Source organism: Propithecus coquereli, unplaced genomic scaffold (assembly GCF_000956105.1).
Source record: "Propithecus coquereli isolate 6110/MARCELLA unplaced genomic scaffold, Pcoq_1.0 Scaffold30, whole genome shotgun sequence".
NCBI lineage: Eukaryota > Metazoa > Chordata > Mammalia > Primates > Indriidae > Propithecus > Propithecus coquereli.
The window spans coordinates 9,970,462-9,998,170 of NW_012148619.1; the positions used below are offsets into that span (position 1 = coordinate 9,970,462).

Sequence of the window (27,709 nt, forward strand, 5' to 3'; positions counted from 1 at the left end):
TGATTCCTGTTCCAGATATGTCAGTCCCTGTAAAAGCAACCAGCTGTCTCCCAGGCCCTTCACCTTCTCAGTGATAACATCTTCATTCTTGCAGACTGAGAGCTCTGTTTTAAGCCATGGGGTGATTGCTTACTAGTGAATCAATGAAGCTACCCAATAATGACCCCAAATGGAACTTGAAAGTCCACTGGGGGTTGAAATGTCCAAGAAAGTGTAATTCAGTTTTCTGTTTACCTTTCTCTGTGTGTGTGTTTTAAGATGTTCCAGTTAGATTTTTCTAATTGATGAATGAGTTTCAAGCTAATTCTGTTCAGATGGGAAGAGGGGTGGGGAGGCTGGAAGGAACCAGTTTCCTTCTTCCTTTGATGAAATAACTGAGCCTAGCTTGTGGGTGGTGAGATGGGTGCAGTAAGAGGAGGAACTCTTTTAAAAGAAAAAGGACTAAAAATTTCAGTTTTTAAGAAGATGCATTAGCTGATGTAAGGATAGTTATTGCTTATGTAATGAGGGTATCTCAGCTTTCCATGGTGGGGTGTCTTCTAGCATGTGTGTGGGTTTTTATTGGCTTGCAAGCTATGAGACATTAAGCTAATAGACCTTTCTCTGGATTGCTTCGTTTAGAGGAGAGTAGCTTGCCCAGGGCATGTTCCTATTAAGATACTGTGTTTACCTGACTTCATAGTATATTATTACTTTTTTTAATTTTAAACTTTTGTAGTTACTCAACTAATTAAAAATAATCACATGTTCTTTTAGACATTCTCTATGAAGAAAACACGTTTCTTTTATTTCGAAAATTTGATTCTAATATGCAAACTACATTTTTATCTGTTAATATAACATTATCATGATTCCAAGGCTGCGATACTTCTATTTTATTGTCCTTTCACAATCTCACATTTATTGAGCACACACCCTCATTCTATTGTATGGATGAGCTATTATTTCGTTAATGAATCTCTTGTCGTTGAACATTTTGAGTGTTTATCATATTTTGATGTTGTCAACATTGCCGCGATAAACTTGCTTATATGTATATAGGATTATTTCCTTAGAATGAGCTTTCAGAAGTGGAACTTCCAGGTCAAGCATGGCAACTCCATTTCTGAACACATATGTTTACATTCTTCTTTTAAAAAGTTATACTAATTTACACTTCACCCTTGAGTGTGCATTTACCTGTAGGTTAGCCTACACATGGAGATTTCTCAACCTGCTAATAAGTACTATGTTAAGAAAAGTGACAAAAGTTGGAGACTTTACACACACATTGGCCAGGAATCTCAACTTAATGAACACTCATGGACAATAAGTATGCATGAGGTGTTCTGCAAGCTGGTTAAGAATGCCAACACTGCTGAGACCAGCCGTTGTCTGCAAGAAGCCCACTGCATAGTCGGGGATTGGGCATGGAGGAGCAGAATGTGTCTGGAGAAGTGCTGGCCTCCTGGTGTGGCTGGAGCATCACACAGGATGCGTGTTGGGACGGAGAGAGAAGGGTGAGTGTGAGACCCTAGAATTCCCCTCTAAAGTGCTGGGCTGTTCTGTTGGCTGTGGATAGACGTGAAGGCTTTTGAGAACGGGAATGTTGTGAGCAGATTTGATTTTTTGAAAATCTTTCCACTTTCCTCTCCTCCTCTCCCCCTCTCCTCTTTGTCAGCTCTTTGCTCCTGTTTCCTTTGAGAAGAAAAGAGGATTGAGAGAATACATGGTTGTTCGTGTCAGCGTACCTTACTTACGTCTTAAAATTAAAAGTTACAGGTAGAGAGAATTTTTTCTTGTTGTGTTGTTGTTTATGTGGAAACCTAGAAGACCTTAAGAACAAAACAGAGGGCTAACCAAGAATGCTGCTCGCCCCATAATGCAAAATTAATAGCATATTCCACTGATTTTGCTCTGGAACTAAGGATATTACTTTTTGAAAAAAAATACTAATTTAGTTTTTTTCTTTTTAAATAAAGACACATTTTCTAGTTATATTTCAAAATGTATTTAAAAAATGTTAAATGAATAATAATCTGATCTTATTATGTTTCAGGAAATTAAATATTATGCATTGTATTACGTATAAAGATAAATTGACACTACAAAGAATGCAAAGAATGTTATATTTGAAAATCTAACAAGTTAGAGATTTGGATATTAAAAAAGGACAATTCAAAGGAAGGAAGGAAGGAGAAGAGATGAAGGAAGAAAGAAGAGAATTTGAAAGCTTATCATGTTTTTCGAAGTTCTTTTCTAAAGCAAAGGCTTCTTTGAGAATTTCTTTTTTCTACCTCTCTGTATAATTTGTTAGAAACAATATGAAATTTCTAGAAATCTCATAATCACATTAAATTCTGGTATCTGTAACTTTGCATTCCCTTCTTTGGCACCATGTAGAAGGTACCTAAAGAGCTATAAAACTGCCCTCTGACACGACACATGGCCAGAGTGGGCCTTTCCAAAACCCAGAACCTCACTCACTTTTGACTTTCACTCCTGGACCCTGGAGAGGAGATGACAGTAGGTAACAGACATGAAAGGTAAAAAGACATGGAAGGTAAAAAGAAAATTTCTTACAAATGCGAGCTTAAAAAAAAATATTCTTTTTAAAGATTAATTTAACGTAAAACATTGAGACACACACAAGACTCAGTGAAGCGGTAATCTGTTGTCAGGACAGAAATCACCTGGTAACATAGCCCATTTCTCTCACGTTGTCACTAATACAGAGTGAATCCCAAGTAGTGTTTGTTGCACCAGTCTTGCTACTCAGATGACAACTGGTTTTCCTTAAATATCTCTGTTTCCAATTCTTCCAGAGATACAGACCATACTTGTTTTGTTTTACATGCGTGCTCCCTTCCCCCTATAACTAAAACCAGGTTTACTCATGATTCTTTTGGTACAGATAATTTTTCCTAATTGGTCTTACAATACCTTACACATTGACCAGGAGTTTTATTGACTCTGTTGTTTAAAAATGAATAATAATAAAACCAGGAGTGATCTAATCATTATATTTAAGAATTTCTGATAGAGTCAATATTATGTCTGTTCAGTGGCCTATAATCTATTAGCATAAATCTCTAATTTTGTAGAAATGGAAAGGTCATTTTTTACACTGTTGTTTTATGACATATTCACTTACACAGATCTGTAGCATAAGTTAATTATGAAGCTTAAAGGAACATAAGTGATTTTCTTTTCTGGGCTCCTGTGTTAGACATTTCAACCTCTCAACCAGTACTCCTTAATTTAATAAATTTTCCCAAAGACACCTACTTCTCCTTTGTATTTTTATCTCTCATACTGTAAAGAAGTTGTTTTCTACGTATAACTGGAAACTCCTGAACTTTCTTTAAATCCTGCTGGCTGTTGGATAGGCCCGTTTGAGGCTAACCTAGTAAGGGAAAGAATGTTAGATTATCCGAGGCCATTCGCTTAGTCTCCAATAGAGTGATGGTAAGTCTTAGTTGAGCTGAAGGGAATTGATGATCCTGTCCCAGATGGAATTATTGATGGAGGACCCAAGTTGCCCAAAGCTGACCCTTTGGCCTTCAAATCTGGTGTAACATGGAAAACCCCTCCCAGAGTCATCCTTCTTCATGGCAGTGTCAGGGGCCTTCTGTCTGAATATCTGACTTGTGTGGAACATTACAAGAAAGACAGGGCGTGCTCTGAGAGAGGTGATGTTTACCATGAGCAGAAAGAAGACGGATGGAAAGTCCCAGCTTATCTAAAACCCAGGGACCAGGCCTCAAGATAACAACATACTGTTTTAAAAGCATTTACATCCTTACTAAAGAGGAATTTAGCCAGGCGCCAAAGCCTGGCCATTGTGGCATGAATAGGGTCTTCCTTAGCACTGCTCAGCCCTCTATGTCTATTTTGGAGAGTACAGAGACGTGATTGGGAAAAGGAAATTTATACAGTACTTATGAGCCTAAAACTTTAGCCACTGGTAAAATAGCAAAGTGGGACAATCTTGGTTGTGCAGAAAGTGAGGTGAAATATAAGGAGGGAGATTTATTTATGAAACTTCCCTCCTCATTTCCTAATGACAGCCATCAACCTAAGAACCTACTATTCAAAATATTTCACGAAGACTTACAACAACCTTGATTTTATTATTTCCTTTTACAGATGAGAAAACTGAGGACCAGATAATTTAAAGAACTTGCCCATGACATAGAACTGCATACACAAATACACACATATACCCAAATAGAGGATACCTTGACTAAATGGAATTGATGAGTTTCATGTGTAGATCAATGAGAATCTCTCTCCATACTCTACTGTTAGGAACAAGAGGCCAATTAAGGGACAGATAAGTAAATAGCATAGTTTTCCTAAAACGTGTAAGAACAATAATAGCGAAAAAGTCAACCTCAATGAATTTTGCAAAAGCAGTAAAGATTCCATCCTATACATTTTCATCTTTACCCACTTCCCTGAACAGTAACAATTGGTGATGTTATTACTGGTAAAAATGGTGCCAAGTCCCTGTCAGATTTTCAGTTTACAAAAAACATTACTGTCATGTTTGCTGACTTTGACTTCCAGAGCACCACGGTGAATTCATACTTTCCACCAAAAATAGTGGAAACATAAAACTTGTTTTGTTTATTCCTCAGCCTTCCGGTTCATTAGGCTTCCTCTATATTGATTTGGTGCATTCAAGGACCAGAAAAGGCAGGGTGGCTGGAGCAGAGTGAAAGCTGGGAGGGTGGCAGATGAGGCTGCCCAGGTGGCAGGATAAGATCATAGAGCAATTTGTGGGCCCTGAAAAGGATCTGGGATTTTATTATAGTGCAAAGAGAAGCCATTAAAAAATTTGGAGCCAGAGAGTGACACGATCTGGTGTATAATTTTAAAACATCCTCCTGGCTGCTTTGTATAATTAATGTATTGGAAGGGGACAAAAGAGGCCAGGACAACTTGGACTTGAATGGTGGCAATGAAGGTGGAGAAAAAGTGGATGGATTTGAGATATATTTTGGAAGTAGGAATACAGGATTTGATGATGGATTGAATGTGAAAAGGGGAGGGAGAAGGAAGAGTCAAAGATGACTCAAGGTTCTTGGCTTGTCCAACTGGGTAGATGGAGGTGACCTGTGTTGAGACAGGGAAGACTACCAGAGGAGAGAGCTTGAAGGAGATAATCAAAAGTTCAATTATGGATATGTTAAACAGACATCCAAGCACAGGCATGCAATAAGCTGTTGGAGGTATCAATTAGCAAGCCAAACGAGCTATCTGGAATAGAGATATTAATATGGGAATCATTGGCTTATGGATGGTCTTTGAACCTTGGGAATAGGAAGAGCCCTTTTGATTAAAATGTCAAGTGACAAGAAAATAGGGTTCACCATTGTGCTTTGAGAACCCCAATGTTTAGCAATCTAGTAGAGAAAGTGGAGCCAATAAAGGAAACTGAAGGGAAGATACCAACATGGAAACCAAAGGAAGAATATTTCAAAAAGGAGGGAGTGGCCAGTTACATCAGTTGTGATCAAATAAGATGAGGATTGCATGACAAGATGACAAGGTTAAAGATGCCTTTACTAGGGAAAGTTAAATGCCATGGGTAGTCTCAAAATTAAGGATTTGCAAAGGTCTCAGGACATATATTGGGCAAATATTAAGGATTTGCTGTTACTTTGTAGAGTATAAAAGCTGTTTCAAAGCACTTTTCAACCTGACTGGGTTATCAGTGCAGTGGGGGCAGGACTTGGGACAAAGTCAGGACTTCTTATTTAGTTGAGATACCCTAATGGACAATTCACACAGAACACAAAGTTCTTATCAAAGCACTTCATAAGTAAGGAAGGGAGAGAGTTCAGGGAACATTCTTTGCAAAATCTAGAGCAGTGTGGAAAGGCAGGATATATTGTCACAGCAGAGTTATCAGACACTTTTTTTTTTTTTCTGATCTAAGTTTGGGATTTTTTTTAAATTTCAGCATATTATGGGGATACAGATGTTTAGGTTACGTATGTTGCCCTTGTCCCCCCTCCCATCTTCATTTAACTGTCTTTTGAGAGCAGATCCAACAGAGGGATCTTGAGGACACCGAAGGTTATATTAGCCTTTAAAGACCAGATCTTGCTTTTGGGTCCAGACCAGGGACTGAGATTCTCTTTAAAAACAAGGGAAGAAGGATGTCATCTTCTCATCTGATTGGCAATTAGATTTCCCTTGCAGGTGAATTTGAAAATAAACTGATCAAACCTGCTTTGCCTAATTTAGGCTTCTTTTGAGATTAAAAAAAAAATACCTGAAGACTAAAATAGCACAGGAGTTTATCTCTGAAGGAGATTAAGAGATTTCTGGCAATCACTGCAGAAAATCAGAGGGACATATACGCACAGTTAAGAGAGCCAGAGAGAGAACAGGGCGCAGATCATCTGTTGGTAGAGCAGCTTCATTTATGGAGGTCCAAACAGTTTCTCTGACTAAGTCCCAGGCCCTTCCCAGTGTTCTGAAAATAAGAAAAATACTGTACATGGAAAAGAAAAGAGTTGAGGACACAAGTGATTTTATCTGGAGTGTAGGGTATTTGAGTTTCTTTGAATTCCTGAAGTCAGTTCAGGGTGAGGTTAAGTTCTCTTTTAAGGGGTAGGAGCATAAATATCAAAGGGAACTCTTTCACTGAAGGATAAGAACATTAATAAAATGCAGCTTTTATGAACATCCTTGCTAGGGCTCTGGTGCCTCCAATTAACATCAAATTCATTCATTTGTTCAACAAATATTTACTGAGTGTCTACCATGTGCCGGGCACTGTGCTGGATATTGCAGACATAGATTAGAACAAAGTAGCGCCTCATGGTGCTTAGATCTTAGAGGAAGACAGATAATAAACAAGTAAACAAAAAAGCAGTTAATAAAATAGTTTCAGTTGGTGATAAGGAATGGGAAGAAAACAAAACAGAGTGATTGATAGAGAATGCCTTGGAGTGGGGTTGGGGATTGGTGCAATTTTACTGGTGATCAAGGAAGGCCTTTCCGAGAGGGTGACCTTTGTACTGAGATAAGAAAGAGCCAGCCGTATATGCATCTGGGGAGGGCATGTACCAGGCTCACAAAGCTGCAACTGCAAGAACTATAGCAAGTTTGAGAAAGGAAAAGAAAGTTCATATGTCTGGGGTTTAATGAGGGGGAGGAGAATGGCAGACAATGTGTTTGGTGAAATAGATCAACTGGGGACTTGAGGGCCAATGATAAGGGTCTTGGATTTTGTTCTAAGTGCCATAGGAAGCCCTTGGAGGGTTTGAGCAAGAATGTTGTGGTCTAAGTTAAAAGAACACTTTGAAAAAAATGAGAAGAATGGATTGAAGGACACAAAATAATGACGTGGAGATGCATTAGGATGTTATTACAATAGTGATCCAGGAAAGAAAGAAACTATGGTGGCTCAGATGAGGGGAGCTGCAACGCGCATCTGAACTGGAGGGAAACTTATAGTTTTCAACACAGGTTGTATGAAGCTGTCGGGTCAGAGGAAGGACATCAGGGCTGCCCAGGGAAGCAGAGGACTGAACGGGTGGAGGTCCATACCTCTCTGGCGCATCCTTCAACCAGGACTGTACCAAAGTCTGAGGCATCCTGGATGGACTCTGAATCTGAATGTTGCATCTCTTCAAAGAGAAGGCCTTTTTGCATTTGTTCACCATTCAGAGATGAGAGAGAGCCCTGGGCACTGGACACAATGCTTAGCTTCTCCTCTGTTATTATAAGCAATTCAACTCTGGCTTCAAACCCGCAACTGGCTTAGTGAAAAAAAGCTCTCTGTCACAGGCCTACTACAACTTAGGAAGTAGTTTAGCAGCTGTTAACCTTTAATGTGTACTGGAGCACATCTCATTATGGAGGACAGCGATCTCACCTTCATCCCATGTGATTACCATAGTTTTCTTTCCAATAACATGCTGATTGCCAGAAAAAATCCAGGAAAATGTATTTTTTTTTTTTTTTTTTTTTTTACATCTTGTTATATTCCCAGTGTTTTCAGTTACCCTTTTAGATTTCTTCTCCATTCCCTACTCCCGGTTGGACCACCCCTTTACTCAACTTTACCTTTAGCTATGGAGATACCCATTTGTCTCTTTTATACATTGGAATTGGGCATAAGTTTGCATTCTGTAAAAGGGTTCCACTGCCAAAATCACTGTGAAACTTTTGATCAAAACCAAACTTTCATTTGATAACTGAGGAAACTGAGGCACAGAAGCAGAAAGGGACCTCTCGAAGTTCGCACAGTGAGTCAGTGGCTGAGGATAAGAACCATCTCTGTCCCAGATATTCTTTCTATCAACATAGAGATGTTTGAATAAGCTACCTTGAAAACCAAAACAACAACAAAAAGTCATATACCCCTGTGTGTTCAGATTTGTTTGAGGAGGGGTGTAAGAATTTCTCAGGTGACCATTTCTTCTTCTGAGGCAATTATTCCAAGCACCTACATATGGTCATCACAGTGGCCCAGAGGAGGCAAGGTCCAGGGCAGGATGCCATAGTGAGAACCCTCCTTGCACGTGGACACAAAGAAGACATACAGCTTCAGAGCTGGGTGCTGCCTGCCCAGGGGAAAATAATGGCTCTACTTAGTGCATTGAAGGGACTAAGTCTGAACAGGGAGCCACACACTGGCTTGCACTTGAGGTTGCCTCAGGAGCAGATATAATCACAGGGGACCTGGTAACTGGGGGCCACAACCGGGTGGGGTCATAGTGCTTTCAGGGCTGTGCTGGTAAATGTTTAACAGCGGGCTCTGGGGAGAGGGAGAAGGCAGGATTTGTTGTGTTTGGCAATTAAACACTGCAGATGATCCCACAGTGGCTGAGTCCAAGCTGCCAAGGTTATGCAAAGTGGGAAAGAGGTACATAAAATTGGCTTCTCAGAGCCTGTGCTGTTGACTCCAGTACACCACTGAGCGTTTTCCCTGCGTCCATTGCTGGCTCTGGCTACTAGCTAACCTTTGAGCACGGGGCTACTGGAGCTATAGGGGGAAGCAGAGTGGAATCCGGCTCGGTTCTCACACCCTTCTCTACAGTCACAGGGTATGTGGGCAGCTGGGCCTCCCTCCATATAAGTGGGCAGTTTGCTCCTAGTGTTTTTAGAGCGAGTCTGGGCAGGACCCTCCTAAAACATCCTCCACTGCCTCTATCCATGCCTGGCGTTCTACCATTACTAAATACTGCCTTTCTTCTCTTTCTGGAGTCTTCTGAGAAAGCAATGGACAACAGAGTTTCAGTAAAAACTGGTTGGCTGAAAAGCACCAATTTTTCCTACTTTTGTACCATTTACATCCCAGATCAAGAATGAAGGAAATCTTTCAGAGCCCATTAAACGGATCCTGGCTGTTTGTGTACTGACCCCATTCAGTATGCGAGGGCCACATTCAAATGGCCCAGGCCCTCGTTTCTGCTGGAAGTTTGTGAAAAAAAGAAGAGAGCTTGGAAAAGGCATGTGCAGGAGTGAGGAGATGAAGAGGTGGGCTCGAAATAGAGTTAAGAGAAGATGTGGCAAGAAGGTCTATATGGGAACAATATTATGGAAAAATAAAGGTAGTAGAAATGGCATCAGGCCGATTAGGCAGACTTTTCTCTCTGTTGTCTTTGCCAAGTCACATAATCTCTCCACCCTACACCTCCTCGTCTATTAACTCTGTCAAAGGAAGGTGGTTTCTTTGATTTCAATTCAATTGACTGAAGTTGAAGTTGTGCACTCCTGTGCTAAAACCTGAAAGGATATTTTACAACCAAGTACCGCACGCCCTCCAGTGGCAGAAAACCAATAACTTGTGGTATTATTGAGAACTGAATTTTTGCCTGGTTTTTGGACGTATTATAATTTTTTTTTTCTTTTGCTCTCAACTAGATATTCAGGGTTCTATACAGATTTTTTTTTTTTTTAAACACTGGCACGGTGCATAGGAGTGTTATGTAATGTTGTACATACTTGGAATGTCAGAGCCAAAATTAATCATAAAAATGATTTATCCAATTTTTCATCATGCCTGAGAAGACATGAAAGTTCAGAGAAGTATAGGGACAAGGCTGATACTATGACCTCTATCCTTTGGCCCCCAAGTCAGTGCTTGTTCCCTTTAGCTTCTTGGTGCAGAATGTTTTTTGAACATTTGCTGTGGGTGTGGTACCATTTGCTATGTTGGCTATTGTTGGGGGAATGATATTAACAGCTACCAATTACTGAGTCTTACTATTCTAAGTGCTTCACATTGATTATCTTCTTAATCCTCACAAGAACCACATGAGATAGTATTATTATCCTTATTTTGTAGATGAAGAAACTGAGGTTCAAAGTGATAAGAAGAGAGTTATTTTAAAAATTAGATGGTATATCCCTGCCTGCAAACCATTTATAGCCTGGCCAGAAAGACAAGGTTGCTAATCTTGGCTGGAAGGAAAGATACATCTCTTATAATACTAACTGTGGTGAATTTGTCTAGGACACCCAGAGTTTTTGAGATAGGACACTAAGGCCTGAGAAGGGAAATGGGTTTTCTCAGTGGATTTCTTTGTAATGCTGCTGGATGGGACTAACATTAGCACCTTAGGTTCCTCTATGTGATCATTCCCGCAAGCAGTGCCTGCCCTCCACAGCGCTCTATCCAGTGAACATACTTGGGCTCAGTAGGAAATCGTGTTTGAACAATTAGTGATCTCTGCTCCGGGTGAGGGATTGGGGGTGGTTGGCACATGCCTCATATTTGCCATAATTCCTCTACATGAACTAAATTCTACAAAGTCTACAAATTTTCCAGTGTCGCCTGCAGACACAGAAGCAAGGGCATCACTTAGCTGTTTCACAGTCGTGCAGATACTCAGGTCCCATCCCAGACCCACTGAATGAGAATCATCACTGTAACCAAAGCCCCAGGTAATTTGTGTGCCCATATAGTTAGAAAAGTGATGCTGTAAAGCTTTTTTTTTTTAACAAAATTACAGGTGTGACACTTTAGAGGACAACGCCTGACTTCTGCTGCATATGATTCAATGATGTGATTATTTTTGCTCTTTTCTCCTTTTAATTTTATTTTTAAATTACCATACAGTAAAATTGAATTTTTTTGGGTGTACAGTTCTATGAATTATAACACATGTATGGATTTGTGTCACCATCGTCACAATCAGGATGCAATATAGTTCAATAACCTCTGGACTCTCTTGTGCCATCCCTCTGTAGGCACACCTGTCCCCATCCTTAACCTCTGTGGGCCACTGCTCTATTCTCTGTCACTATAGTTTTGTCTTTTTTACAATGTCATGTAAATGGAACCATACAGTGTGCAAACTTCTGAGACTAGCTTCTTTCCCTAAGCATAATGCCTTTCATAACTGGGTTTTAAGAGCATATTTCTTTCTGCATTTTCCAGCTGTAAAGAAAATACTGTATAGTAACATTCTGTGACTCTATAGCAAAATGGCGATTTCACTCACATAAATGGTGAGGCTAAAATTATTCTAGGGACGTACTAATATATTCTCTCAAGGGTGTCTCTGCTCTTTTAGGTGTGACACTGTATTCTGAGTTTACTTCCCAGACACATTCAACCTGTTAAATTGTCACTTGGGATTTATTCTATTTCATAAAATGCTCGTTCATATTCCTTTTATTTGACTAACATTTTCTTTCTTTTCTTTTTTTTAATTCGCATCCTTAACTGTCTTTGTAAATCCCATTTTGGATGGAAGCCTTAAATACACACCTCCCCCACTCCACCAGACATTACATAGTGAAAGAAAATTTAACATTATTTTTTAAAAAATACATTTTGAAACATACAGCTCTGTAGAAATCCTTCTAAGAAGGAAGACAACAACCAACAGAACATTTGAAACTCTAGAATATAATCCTCACCATCATACTCATCCTTCATGTTTACAAATCAGTGTATCCTCTACCCTTTGTTTGAAATAAACAGCCCTGAGAAGTGAAGGAGCCAGTCCAGTTGTGTCATTCTGCAGATGAGAAATGTAGGGACTCAAGCAGGGAGAGGAGTAGTCAAAGGTTACACAGCTGGTTGTCGATAGAGCTGGAATTAGAATGCAAAACTTTGGGTTCTATTATGCTCATTAAACATCTGGTATTGCAGAATTTTTTTTCTACTAGGTAAGCACAAAGATCTCTTGCATTCCAAAAGACAGGAATAGTCTCTGATAAAAAACAAAGACTTTTCTAATCATGGTAATTTTTTTTACAACTTCATGAATATTTTGATAGTGATCCTCTTTTATTATATTGTCTTTGACTCTCATCACACAGAGCAGCCTGGTTTGAGAATATAATCCTTTGGCCATTACAATCACATGAATAGACATTTCATTTTCAGAGAGTAAAACTGTAAGGACTGTAAAGACTGAGGCTTTTTTTCTGGTTCCATTTCCCTGCTTCCTATTTTAGAGTCTTCCAAGAATGGAGTGTATTATGAAGTAGGACTTATTGGAAAATAAGACAGGAGTTTTTTCTCCCTTGGAATTGCCATGGGATCTGTAGCTGCTTCTTTACACCCTTCTGATCAAGTTTATTGGGACATTTTACAATCTAGGGAATATGTAACATTTCAGGGAAAGTGGTTATGATTTTAGTTCACATCTTCAGGGACACTTTGTATAGCGTTTGATCTGAAATATGCTGCACATTGGTAATTTGGGAGACAGTATCTTCAAAGTCATAGCTGAGAGCCTTTTTGAACTTGACTAGGGCCTACAGAATGGGAGAAGGCCATGATTAGCCCTTGTGCATAAAGCTTGGTTTATATTCTTTCAATCACCCTTTTTCCCAACCCTGGGACGTGTCCTACACAGCCCCCAGTCAAGAGCGGTGCCCAGATGCTGTGTGGCTCTCCTGCAGGGATGACCCCCTGCCACCCTGTGCTGTAGAAGCCTACTCTGGGTGAGCAACAGGCCCAGAATGAATTCATTAATTAACAAGGGTGATGGGAAATTGTAAACACAGCTGCTGGCTGCTGGCTCTGCAGATCTGCCTGGATATGGCAAGTGCAGAAGTGTTGGGTGGTAACATAGCCTTACTGTCTGCGGCTCCCCTAACTGAACTTGACAGAATATCCTTGGCAGGGGATCCAACAGCAGCATGGCAGTCTCTCCAGAGGGACTCAGAGGCTGGAGTCCTTTTCTTAGTCCTATCCTTAGAGCCAACCTGATAATGAAAATCTTGATGAAGAGTGGGAAGAAAGCAGTAACCTATTTACGAAAGGGCATATTTTCCAGTCATTGAGCAATTCTGTTTTTGAGGAGTTCCCAGAAGAGACAATAGGTGACCTTTTTTTTCCCAGCTGTCTTTTGGTAGTAGTTATTTATCCTTCACCCAAAACTGGGCCATGGCAGTTTTCATCCTGGGAGAGACACAGTCATCCCTTTAGCAAACAAAGTTGTTTGATCTATGAGATGACACCTTACTTTCTGGAGATCTAGAGTGCAAAAAATATTTCCATACTTGCCTTTTCACATGAACTCACTTAAGCCTCACCAGTCCTAGTTTACAGATGAAGAAACTGAGGTTCAGAAAGGTTAAGCCACTTGTACAAGGTCAAATAAGAAGCAAGTGGCAGGCCTAACACTTGAATGGAATCTTTGGTCTCTGCACTTTGTGTTCTTTCTACAACACCCTAGAACCACTCCCCCCCCGACCCCCCAGGCCTTCTGAGGGATGCAGGAACTCATAATGAAGTCTGACTGTTGGCCCAGGGTTTTGGAATCCCTCAGGATGCCTCTGGAACCGGAGCTCAGGCTTGCTGACAAGCACTTCCTGCGTCAGTATTTGGACCAAAACTCAAAGCTTGCTGACAGCGGGTTCCAGTAGCAGAAAGAGGAAATGCATGAGGCAGCTTGTTTGTAATTAAAAATGAGGGAGAAAGCAGGAAAACAAGTGGACTCACAGGCAGGCAAAAGATGAGGATGCTTTGATGAATTCCTTCCTGCTCCTGGCAAAGTGTTTTCCATTCATGCTTCAGAAAGCCCAAAGATGCTCAATACTCAAGGATTTTCTGATGCTCGAATTTCTAATTTGAACAATTCAACACAGTCTTATATATGGTATACCACACAATACCATGGCATATATATGGTATTGTGCATCTGCATCTGTGGTTTGCAAAGCACTGTGGTAGAGGCTGGGGGTATCAGAAAGGACTACACCAGCCTTCCTGCTTTTGAGTCACTTCCAGGCTTGTGGGAAAGACTAACCTCTTGTAAACAACTTCTTGGAACATAAGATAGAATGAAGTTAGTGCCATAACTGAATGAAAAATTAAGTGCTATGTGAGCCAGAGGTGGGAGAACCCATTCCGACAGGGATCATGGATTACTTCCAGTGGAGGAGGGATTTGGGGCGGACCTTGAAGGATAGTAGGATTTAGATGGAAGAAAGCAGGGGAAAAGCACTCAGGGCTCAGGGTCTGGTCCTCCAGACCTACCTCCTACAGACCTATCTTCCATGTCCATTTCATCAAGGGATAACTGTAGGGTGAGGGACCTGTGAATAGCTGAGGGTAGAGGAAAGGGAACCAGGCATCAAGAAGGAAGGTCAGAGAGGTGTTAGGAATTGAGGTGGGGTTTTAATGCTTTTATGCCCAGGGACCTGGGAAAGCTTAGCTCTACACCATCAGTCAGTGCTTCCCTCAGTTGATTTCTTGATGGAAATACAGACAAGGGACAGAAGGCAAATGGTAATCTGATCAGCTCTGAGTACCCAACATTCTCAATGCAGAATTCTGGGGAAAGTGCTGACTTAAACTTGAAGTCTAAATTGGGTTTTAAATCTCACAACACAGTTGAATCTGAATCCTTCTGATCAGCTCAATTCTATTTAGTGGCAAAGATCAGCATGCTCAGGCAGGCATATAGAAATATGATATGGTCAGCCTGTTTGGATGTATACTCCCAGCCATATGGAGAAGACATAGGAGCAGATGGCTTTGTACCTCCAACACCCAGTGATCTGGCCCTAAAGAAAATGTGACACAAAAAATGTTCTAGAATTTTGATTAATCATATTAGTAACTCTCCCTCTCTTGAAAGGTGAGAGAGGGAGCTAGGAAGAGGTGGTAGAGGTTTGCATAGCATGGAGATGGGGCAGAAGCATTCCTTTGTCTATAGGCAGCAGTAGGTGAGAAGCTGGGTGAATCTCCATGAACCTGAAGGACACAGATTCTGGTTGGCAGAAAGAAAATGGGGGTGCAGGAGGAGGGATTTGTCCTAGAAGACAGGCAGGAACTGATGAAGTTGATGAAGTTTCTGAGCCAGAAAATGGTGGCTGGTCAAAGGACCAAGAGTTTGACAGGAAATAAGGAGCAAGACAAGACAAGTAGGAGAAGAGACATAAGGTACTAAGAACAAGGCAAATGGAAGCATTGTTGTCAACTTTCCTCAAGTCCCTGGTGAGTCTCAGGCAATGGTGACAGCCAGAAGTTGACTTGGAAGTAGATGGAGTGGGGGATGTGGGGAGACGTTTATCTGAGGCAGTGGGAAGCAGGGAGGGGTCTTCAGGTCCCCCTCCCCCAACTCTACCGAGCAGTTCTGCTGCGTTACATTCTGATGTGCTGTGGAAAGATATTGTTTCCTTAAGGAGGGATGTTGATGCTTTGAAACATTTGAAAACTACTAGTATGGTAGAAAATATTGCATTGGAAATCATCAAAAAAAAGTCCCAATTTTGCTATTTCAGTTCTATGATCTTGAACAGCAACTAAAACTCTAATGGTCCTGATGCTCACTAACTGATAGTGTGTTAAACTAAGTGTTAGCTAGCACGTGTAATAAGTGCCTTATGTGTACTACTACATTTAATCCTAGCAAAAATTCTATGAGAGAGCCATATTATTCCCATTTCATAGATGAGGAAAATGAGATTCAAAACATCACTTGCTCAAGGAGATGCAGCTCTTATCAGAACCAGGCCTTGAATCCAGGTGTGTCTGATATCAAGGACTATGCTTCTATAGCACACACTCTACTGCTCTTTTTGACTATCATTCCCACCTGTAAGAGATGAATAGGATCCTTGCCTATTTTCCTCACAGAGTATTGTGCGTGAAAATAACATCCTAAGCCAAAAGTGCTTTAAAAAGGAAGCAATTATAATATTACCCTATTCAAAGTCTGGTACTTTTAAATGTTTGTTGAATGAATGCATACTGAATTGGAAAAGCGATTTACCTATCTCTTTATCTATTAACATTTTTGGGGGGGTCCTAATTGTGTGAAAAGGAATTATTGTTATTATTTGGCTCCCAAGGCTTCAGATGAAAAAGGATTATTCTAAGCCACAGAAAAACAATATTTTAGAAAGTCTTTTAGTAAAAGAACTTTCTCCCTAAATTTGGTTGGCTTTAGAGGGTCTAAACGTGATTGCTTTGGTAACCTTCATGAAAGGGCTCCCTCTTATTAAGCACATGTTGTTTATCAGGTGTACTTGTTATCTCATTTAATCCTCAACTGTGGGCATTATTATTTTCATTTTACAAGCTAGTGAACTTAAAGAGGTTGAGCAATTCACTCAAATTTATCTAGCTTCAAATGCAGTCATGAAGACTAAAAATATTTGATGTCTTGGAATGGGAATATAGCTTTGGAGGCACCATTTGGGAATAACTTATAACCTTTCACTTTCTACCAGCCAAGAAAAGAAAATGCATACCACTGCCTAGTAGAAAAGCAATCTCTAAAACGTTTGGATAAATAAGAATATTTGCAGCAGCCCTGTGACCTTGAAGAACAAGAGATAGTTTGGGGCCAGGGCTGGGGTTGCTCTGTGGAGCCCTGGGGTGAGTCTTCAGCTCTTTTCAGTAGTAGCATTGGCTCCAACACCCATCTGGCCAGGATCTCATTTTCCTCTGCAGCATGGCTGGGTTGGAGTTTTTTGATAGTGTTTGACTTCAGCAAGTCTCCACATGAGCCTCTGATCTAGTGTTGGAACAAAGCAATGGCGGAGGGAGGCCCAGCTTGGAATGAGTCAGGTGGAGACTGAGGCCTGTTTCTTGTTAAACATCGTTCCCCCTCCAGGTATGTACTTTTCCCCAATAGTCAAACTCTGTCAACACAAGTCTGGGCTTCCCTCTCCCCACTAAGGCAAACACTGTCAATAGAAAGAGAGGAAAAAAAATTGATGGCTGGAATTTAGAAACCTGCGCTTTTAGGTGGAGGATCAAGAGTCCTTCAGCTTGCCAAACATTATTTAAATTTTGTAGAACAAACACTGGAGTTGAAGTTACATCCTCAAATTCAATATTTGGCATAGGTGATTTCTCCCACTTGGTGTACCTGTTAATTGCTTTGAGATAAAGTGACAGACATTATCGGAGGATTTTAAGAGTTTATTTGCATTACCCCACCCCTTTTATAACCAGCAAAGCAACTAAGGTCCAGAGAAGTGAAGTGATTCACTCAGGATTAGACAGCAGCTTGCAGAGTGGGCTGTGGAGAAGCCAGGGCTCCCAATTCGTATTACAGTGTCCTTTCAACTGTATTGGACTTAATTCTGTTTTTGTGGGTATCGATTCCACTGAAATAAAGCTATTTGTCTTGGATTAGCTTGAAAACACATTCTTAAGAAGTGATCTGCTAGTAACTAAGCATATTTACTATTGTTAAACATTCTGACTCAATTTACCAGCATCTATAATGGTGTGGTTAAGGGTACAAATTCTGGGGTCTGCCTGGGTTTACATCTTGACATCACCATTTACTAGCTCCATTCTCTTACAAAATTTTACATACCTCTCTGTACCTCAATTTCCCTTTTCATAATACGGGGATACTAATAATATCCATCTAAAAGGGCCATGAAAATTGTGAGATTATTCATATAACCAAGGTTAGAATAGTGCCAGGAACCTAGTAAATATCCAGTAAATGTCAAGCATCATTATTATTATATGCAACCTTGAGAAATTTTAGTTTTGGCTCTGTCACTAACTAACCTCTTAATCTCTGTGCCTCGGTTTCCTCATCTGCGAGATAAAATTCTTATTGCTTTGCCATTCAAAATTGAGTTTATTTATGTGCCAAGCAATGGAGACACTAATTTAGTTAATTTGTTCACTGATGAATGAACATTTAGGGAGTGCCAACTGTGCCAGGCATGACGTGAGCAAGACACACAAGTACCATGTTTTCAAGGAGTTTACAGCCTGTGAGGGAGACAGAAAATTAAACAAGCAGTTATAGTAATGGATGATAATTGTTATGTCAGTTGATATATGGAGTACTATGGAAGTACAAAGCAGGGGTAACTCACATAGTTGGGGGTGGTGTGTGGAGAAGGTTGAGGAAGACTTCTTATAAGTGATAATTAAGCCAAAACCCAGAGGATGGGCAGGAGTTAACTAAACAAAGACGAGTGAGCAAAGTGTTCTAGAAAGGGAGAACAGAATACATGAAAGTCCAAAAGTCAGAGAAAGCAAGTGAATAAAATGGTTCTACTGCATTTAATCTACTCTGAGACACCATTGTTTTTAAGATGCTCCATTATTTCATATACCCCTAAGAAGGAAAGAAACATTGCCAGCTAAATTATGGTATGAGATTTTCTTGTCACTTAGGGTTTTTAATACTTTCTGGAAGAGCATTTTTAGACTGAAGTGGACATATATTTTATCATATAGCACTCTCTCAAAGCTAGCAAAATAAATATAAAAGATAGTAAAATAAATATAAAAGATATTAAAATAAAGGTATACGTGAAATAGTTTGCTTTCAGTATTCCTGAAACTTCACTTTTAGAGTCAGCTTCTTCTGAAAGGCTTTTTTGATTCAGAGCCATCGACATAGTGCTTTTCCACACATTATGATCAAGAACATTGGAGATGCAGCATTTCTTAAAATAATTCATGGAATAACTGAAAACTATTGGGATTGGGCTCTTAAGCCAGGTTTGCGAGCTTGTGGAATTAGCCTACTTTTATTCCCACTTGTGTAATATTGCTAAATGCCTCTGGTTCACTGCCTCCCCGCCACCTCCCCATAACCGTTTGGTTCCTAGGGGTTAAAAGGGTGGACCAGTACTGTTTCTGGAACTTTCTTCCCAGCTAACACCTATTCTGACAGCTTTGAAGCTAGTGCTTTTCATGTTTGTGCATGCAAAGGCAAAACAATTAGTTACCACTGTTGCCTGTTCTACAATGACTTTCAAGTGAGTCCCAATCTCAGCAGTGTTAGGATGTAAAATAAAAGTGCATTTTCAAGGATGATGAGATACTGTTGAAGCAGAGAGGGTGTGTGTGTGTGTGTGTGTGTGTGTGTGTGTGCTTGTGTGCACATGTTCGCATGTATGTTGTTGCAGGGGGTGGGCTGAGTGGGCAAGTGGTGGCTTATTATTAGCCTAAATGTCTTAAGGCATTTGACTTTATCCTCAAAGTGTTAGTTAAGTTAATAAGGATAATACCCTTATTAAAATGACTTCCTTTGGGTAAATACACAATAGTGGGATTGCTGCATCAAATAGTAGGTCTACTTTTAGTTCTTTGAGGAATCTCCATTACTGTTTTCCATAGAGGCTGTACTAATTTGCAGTCCCACCAACAGTGTACAAGCATTACTTTCTCTCTGCATCCATGCCAGCATTTAATATTTTTGGACTTTTTAATAAAACCATTCTAACTGTGGTAAGGTGATATCTCATAGTGGTTTTAATTTGCATTTTCTGGATGATTAGTGATGTTGAACATTTTTTCATTTGTTTATTGGCCATTTGTCTATCTTCTTTTGAAAAGTTGCTGTTCCTGTCTTTTGCCCACTTTTTAATGGGGTTGTTTGTTTTGCTTGCTGATTTGCTTGAGTTTCTGGTTATTAGCCCTTTATCAGATGTATAGCTTGTGACTATTTTCTCCCATTCTGTAGGTTGTCTATTTGCTCTGTTTTCCCATCCTATGGTTTTCAAAGAATGTTTGCATTCGTAATTTTATTTGATCCTTACAGAATCCTTGTGTGTCATCTTACGTCCTCCTGGAAGCAGATGCTAAGATGAAATTAAAAGTGCAAGAGATTTATTGTGGGAAATACCTGTGAAAGATAAAGGGGAAGATATGTAAATAAAACCCCTCAACATCTCTAATCATCAGAGAAATGCAAATTAAAACCACAATTAGATATCATCTCACATCTGTTAAATTGGTTATTATCAAAAAGATTAAAGATAACAAGTGTTGGTGAGGATGCAGAGAAAAGGGAGCCCTTGGACACTCTTGGTATTATAAATTGGCAGAGCCATTTTGAAAAACAACATGGAGGTTCCTCAAAAAATTAAAACACAAAACTGCCATATTATCCAACAATTCCACTTCTGGGTATACACCCCAAGGAACTGAATTCAGAATGTCAGAGAGATGTTTGCACTCCCATGTTCATTGCAGCATTATTCACAGTAGACAAGATTTGGAAACAACTTAAGTGTCTATCAATGGATGAATGAACTAAAAAATGTGGTATATATACACAATAGAATACTATTCAGCCTTAAAAAATAAGAAATTCTGTCAGTTGCAACAATATGAATGAACCTTGAGGATAATATGTTAAGTGAACTAAGCCAGGCACAGATAGACAAATACCATGTGATCTCACTTATATGAAGAACCTAAAAAAGTCAAACCCATAGAAGTAGCGAACAGAATGGTAGTTATCAGAGGCTGGGGTATATGTATTAAAACATCATATTGTGCCCCAAAGATATATGCAATTATTATTTGTCAAAAATAAAATAAACTTAAAAATAAAATACAATGCATTTTAAAATAGATAAAGGGGTGAGGGAGCAAGAGTAGCCAGGGAGAGACTTCAAGTTCCATGCAGGTCTGACACCCATGAAAGGACAAGAGGAGGAAGGAGGATTGGGCAGAATGAACCTCAGACTGCAGTGTATCCTTAGTAAGTCTTTACTAGGCCGAGGGAGAGCTTCTGAACAAAGAGCCTTGTTAGAGGAATCCTGTGACATGCGGATATGGGTTGGTTCCAGTTCCACTGCCATTCTCACTCACTGGGGAAAAACAAACTGGGGAGGGTGGGGCCCTGGCATGAATGCTGTAGCAGATATCCCAAATGTGGCGGCTGGAAGCTGTTGGCTAACTGTACTCCTCCTGGTAGTTTTTCCTCTTTAAGGGAGATCTTAGCAGCAATCCCCCATGGGTGTGACACCCTGTGAAGTAGGCAGAGCAGGAACTATTAGCTCTATTTTAAAGACATTCCAGATAATTAAGAATGATCATTGTGATAGTGGCAGATTCCCAGGTTTCATAGTTGTCTTGTTAAGTGGAGTTTTAAAAAAAATTTTTATAATTACAAAAAAAAAAAAAAAAAAGCCTATAGCACCTGGTATTCCCAGGTAGTTTCCCATCCAAGTACTAACCAGGCCTGACCCTGCTTAACTTCCAAGATCAGATGAAATTGGGTGTGTTCGGGGTGGTATGGCAACAGATACAGTGGGTTTTTAAAGCATTTGTGTAAACCCAGTTGTGATAGATGGTCTTCGTGGAATCTATTGCTCTTTCCCTTTGAATCTGGACTGGCCTATACCTTGCTTTGACCAATAGAAGACAGCTAAAGTGTCGTTCTACAGGTTTAGGGGGACACACAGCTTCCTCTCTTCCCTCTCAGAAGCCAATCATTGTGTCAATAGTCTGATCATAACTTCATCTGATTATGAGAAAACATCAGACAGAACCAAATTGAGAGATATTCTACAAAATAACTGGGGCCACACGTGGCTTTCTGGATCCTTGAGCACGGCCTTTTGATTGAATCCAAATTTTACATAGGAAATTCTTTTAATAAAGGGATTTATTCTGTGAAGTTTGGATTTGGTTGAGGGGCCACATTTGGGGATCTGAAGGGCCACATGTGGCCTCAAGGCTGCAGGTTACCCACCTAAAGTTGATGAACTGTTATAAATTGGAGGAAAGTAAAGAGAAATACCAACTAAACACAATCTGGGATCCTGGATAGTATATTAGAATAGAAAAAGACCATTAGTGGATCAACTGGTGAACAGATCTTGGGCAAACCAATTTACAGCATTTGCCAAGGGTGCTACATGTACCCATTCTTCATTTGGCACATGCAAACATGAGATTGATTTCATATTGTGATTGTCATTTTTTCCCCATTTCTACACAGGTCTTAAAACTAATTACTAAGACACTAAACAAGATAGCAACAATAAAATCTAGAACCATAATAAGGATAATAACCATTCTGATAAAACCTAGTAAAATAATACATGCAATATATTATTAACAGTAACCTAAGTATTATGGTAATGCTAAAATTCAAAGATATGGCAATAAAAATTAATGCTAATAAAATTTATTACTAGAGTACAATAAAATTCAGTATTGTCATGGAAATAAAACTTAACACTCTAATTAGACTGAATAAAATAGTATGAACCTCAGTATTTGAATTTAGTTTCTTTCCTTTTAGTGGTTAAGAATTTAGGTTCTGGAATCAGAGTGTCTGGCTCTACTCTGACTTTCTAAATATTAGGTTAGTCAGTTGAGCAATTTGGTTCTCAGTTTTGCATTGTAAATTGAAGATAATAGTGGGTGTCTACCTCACAGGACTGTTGCAAGAATTAAATGAGAAAATGTAGGAAAGTATCTTGCACATAGTAAATACTTGTCTTAGTCTGTTTTGCACTGCTGTAACAGAATATCTGAGACTGGGTAATTTGTTAAGAAAAGAAATTTATTTTTCACAGTTCTGGAGGCTGGGAAGTCCAAGACCAAGGCCGGTTCAGTCTCTGGTCCCAAGGTGGCACCTTGTTACAGCATCCTGCAGAGAGGAGGAATGTTGTGTCCTCACATGACAGAAGAGCAGAAGAGAGAGAACCCACTCCTCCAGCCCTTTTTATAGTGTCATTAATCCATTTATGAAGGTGAAGCTCTTATGACCTAAATGTCTCCCAAAAGGCCCCACTTCCCAACATAATTGCATTGGGGATTAAGTTTCCAACACATGAATTTTGAGGGACACACTTAAACCATAGTAGCACTCAATAAACATTGGCTTATAGTTGGGTAAGAACTAGAGAATAGGTCAATGAAACTCATTTTCTGTTTCCCTGAGAGAGGAAACCTGCCTCTGTAATCTAGCCTTCTATGACTGATTCCCTGATATGTCCCTACTTAGCTACCTGCTACAGTCTTACCTACCACTGCACAGACAGTTGTGTCATCCATTTCTGTTTTTGGACTGATCACTGCTTACAAACATGGAGTTTGGAAGATCTATTCTGTCAGAGCATAGGACCTTTCTGGATCCCCATTCTTAGGGCCTCGCCTTCACTTGAGCTCAGGAGCCTACCTGTACCCTTAACTACTATTCCTTGGTTGTGGTTTTACAAAAAGAAATGTGGGCTTGGGAGCCAGTCACTGTTGGATTCAAATACTGTCTCCATCATTTATTAGCTGTGTGATGTTAGGTGAATTATTGTATCTTTCCATACCTTGGGTTCACATGTGAAGTGGGGTTAATAATACTTTTCTAAACAGTTGCTATGAAAAGCAATAAAATGATGCTGGATGGTGTCTGGCACAGTTCTTAGCATGCAGCAGGTGCTTTGTGGTGAATAATTCCATCCCTTCTCTACTGTCTGCGCTCTATTCTGTCCCACGGTGCCATTATTCCTTGTTCTAACAGTGTGTGTGTGGTAGAAGGGGGTGGAAGCTGGATCTTGAATTTGTTCTGACCTCAGAAAACCCCTGGATGTTATTGTGATTTTTGTTTTAGGTCAAGGAAAAAAATTCAGCTTGTTCCCTTGTGTATGTATTTTTCCTAGAATTAGGACTCAGCTAAAATTCTGGGAACAGTGAGTTCAGTTAGCTGAGTTCTGCTTGAGAGGTTTTGCTCTGTCTCTCCATTGAGCAGGTTGGTCCTGGGTCTCTCGCTTGAGCAGATACTTTAATTACTCTTTACTTAATAGGTTAGTGGCTACATTTTCCTAGAGCCCTTGAAAGAGTTTCTATAACTTCCGAGACTCTACATTAATCTTAATATAATTGTATAATCTTAATGTAATCATTGGCACAATGTTGGTGTTTACTATTTTGGTTGTAGGGCAGAGAGCTCAAGAAGTCATACTTTGGTGTCAGATACAGCTGGGTTTAAGTTGTTGGCTGTGGAACATTGAGAAAATTATATCAGAGCTTCTTGAGGTACCTTGAAACAGTTCAATAGTACTCTCAACTCTTTGGTGGCTGAACAGAGTATAAGGTGGCCAGTGCCCCCCTAGATGGTTTCTTATGCCTGCCAGTAACTACAATGTGCTTTACAAATGGTATCCCTTTTTATTTGTGCCTTGACATGACAAGCTTTATGTTCCTCATCTGTAAAATGATGATACTAACAGTATCTACCTCATAATGTGCTACGAGGATTAAAATAATTAATTTTTGCAAAGTGTTTAGAACAGAACCTGTCACATAGTAATATATGTAAGGATTATTGTTAACTATAATTGTTATATAAATAATATCTATGAAAGGGGGATTCACAAATATTTATTTGTACTTTGATAATCTAATATCATGTTCTTTTTATTGTTCAAATTGTTTCAGCTTTGGCCACTGGGAACTCTTTCAGGTTGACTTCTGTATGCCTTTGACATCCTTTTGATTTTTGACCACTTCCTTACTTTCTGGCATTGAATAACGTTCCAGGCTCACTTTGAATTTTCCTTGCCCGGACTCTGAAATAAGCCATTTCTACAAGGAGCCCAGGTTCCTTTTATTGGAAAATGGCATTAGAAACCAAGATCTGGGTGCTAGGTAAGCCACTAGATTTTGATTCAAATACTTCTGCTGTTATAATATGTTAGTGTCTGTTAAATGAAACAGTGAGTTGAGTTGGTCAGGTAGAAACTGTAGGGCAGGGTATAGGATAATAATATCAAGCCAGGGTCAAAGAAGGAGAGTGTTACTAGAGCTTGAGTATGCCCCAAAAGGGAACCCTGCTGAAGAGAGTCTGTGGAGGAAATTGAGGATGTTTTTATAGATAGTGTGAGACACAATGATTTTGTAGAGGTGATTATGTTCTAATGATTCCTGACTTGTTTAGAATTGTTTCAAGTCTTTCATTTTGTTCCAATTATTTACTGCTATGTAACAAGTACCCCCAAACTTACTGATTTAAAACAACAATTATTGTATCATCTTTTTTAGTTTCTGTGGGATAGTGATTTGGGGAAAGGCTCTGCTGGATGGTTCTGGAGTCTTTCATGCAGGTTCAGTCAGTGGGTGGCTGCAGCTAGAACAGTAGGGATCTGGAGCAGTGAGGGACTAGCCAGATATCTTTCTCTCTTTCCCTTTTTCTGTCTCTCTCTCATATCTCTCCTTCAGATAGTCTCAGGGCTTTTCCATGTGGTCTCTTCATGAGAACGAGTTTAGCTTCCTCACAGCATGGCGACCTCAGAACAGCTGGACTGCTTACAGGGTAACTAAAGGCCCCAGTGTAGGTGTTCCATGGGAAGAGAGAGAGAGACTTAGCTTTGAAATTTACTCCCACAGCAATCTGTTGGTTATAAGTGAGTCACAGACCACTCAAATTCAAGGGGAAGGGACATATGGGTGGAGTCCAAAGTCACATTTTTAATAAGAGTCTGTGAGATAAGAGACATCATTTCGGTCATTTTGGGGAAAAAAGAAATTTTGCCACACATTCATCTATGCTATGAGATTTCTAGCATTTAAAAATGTGCCATCAATTTATAAAAGCTGAAAGCTGCTGCCTCTAATTTAAAGTGTCTTTATCTGGTGATTCTCTGCACATCTCTCCCTGTTTTCACACTGTCATGGCTTCTTGGAATTTCTTCCTTACCCGCTATCACTCACCTGCTTTCCATGTCATGCTTTCTGATTCTCTCTTGATGGCCATAAACATTTCCTTTAAAAAGTTTGTTTGCTCGTTAGTGTGGCTGAAAGGAGACATGCCCAATAGAGAAGGCATGTAAATGGAGATAGATGACACAAAGGAATAGTGGAAAACAGAAGGAAAAATGAACAGTGATGGGGAAAACAGAGTCAGTGTCATTGAATAACATGTGAGAACACACAAAGAAAAGATTGGAAAACGTTTAGGAGTGAAAATAAGGAAATACTAGAGAAAGAGGAAAACTGGGCTATGTTGGAGAGCTGGTGCTAGAGCCTTGGGGAAGGCGTCTGGGTGGCAGTTGGGGCATAGGGGAGGCATTCTGGTCCCCAGGAGACCCGCGGAGGGAGGTGGAGGCTGAGAGGGACTCTCAGAGGGAAGCCGTGGACACTGAGAGGCTGCAGGAGGCGCTGAAAGATTTTGAGATGAGGGGAAAAGTTTGTCCTGTCCTGGATCAGTTTCTTTGTCATGTAGCAAGACTGGAGACTTGATGCAGTGGTTCCAACTTAAAGGCTATTTTATTTTCAAACTGCTCAAGTGATGGATGATTTCAGAACTTCAGCTCCTGAACCAAGAGGTGTCCCCAACCCTAATGTTGAATATATTCCCTTTGATGAAATGAAGCAAAGAATGCTGCAAATTGTCACTAGTTTTAATGGTATCCCTTTTATTATCCAGCGACTATGTGAATTGCTAACAGATCTAAGGAGAAACTATACAGAAACAGACAAATTTCTCAGAGGAGTAGAAAAGAATGTGATGGTTGTTAGCTGTGTTTATCCTTCTTCAGAGAAAACCAATTCCAATAGTTTAAATTGAATAAGTGGTGTTCTGTTTCCTGGAAATTCACCAAGCTATACTGAGTGGTCTAATATAAATGGACCTGGAACACCCAGTCACTTAATCCACCAAAGGTTTCTTTGTTAGACCCCATGACAATGAGTAGTTTGCCTGACAGCTAAGACAACAAAGGGTTAAACTTACAACAAAATGAAGAGAAAAATCACAGTGACTCTCTGATATCAGAAGTTTCCCCAGTGAGCACTGTAAAAAATAAACAACCAGATGAAGATGCTATGGAAATTGAGGGGCGTGAGATAAAAAGACTCAGATTTGACAGAGAAGGTGACATCGGAGAAACGGCCGAACAATTTCCAGTGAAATTTCTTCAGTTACAGTAGAAGAAACAGAAGCATCACCTTCGTCTCAGGATAAAGGCAAAGGAAGTTGTACCAGTCAAACTTATAGAAGAAGAGGAAGAAGAGGAAGAAGAAGGAGATGTTTAAAGACCACTTGTAAAAGGGCGGAGTAAGGAAATCCTCAAATTCTTGTACTTTATTTTTTTGCGTGTGTGTGAAAGAAGTTAACATAATGGAACTCCTTATAACACTGATTTTGGGCTTTTCTCCTACCTGTATGTAGCTGATGCTGAATTTCAGGAGAGATGATTTGAACTATAGAATATCAGAATTCATGAAACTTAACTGTGGAGGTATTTTGAAAATAAAATTTAACTAAAACATTTGCTTATTTTTAGAGTCTTTTATGACATCAAGATAAATGAGCACAGAAAGAAAAAAATCAAGAAAAAGAATCTGATGATGCCTTAACTGTGCATGAAGAGACTTCTGAGCAAAATAATGAAATGCAGGACTCTGATCTATCGAGTAAGTAGTAGTTCTTCTGACTGCCAAGAAACGGAAGAATTAGTACGATCCCATTCCAGTAAAACTGGAGAGACTCTCCCTGAATCATCTATGGAAAATGACAACAAAGCCACAGAAGTCACAAATGAACCAATGGAACAATACTGTTAA

The 27,709-nt window shown here is 39.8% G+C and overlaps 1 pseudogene; it reads left to right on the forward strand.

Annotated features, from left to right (window-relative positions):
* The first annotated feature begins 1,409 nt into the window (after positions 1-1,409).
* LOC105814553 lies at positions 1,410-27,709 on the forward strand (annotated as a pseudogene).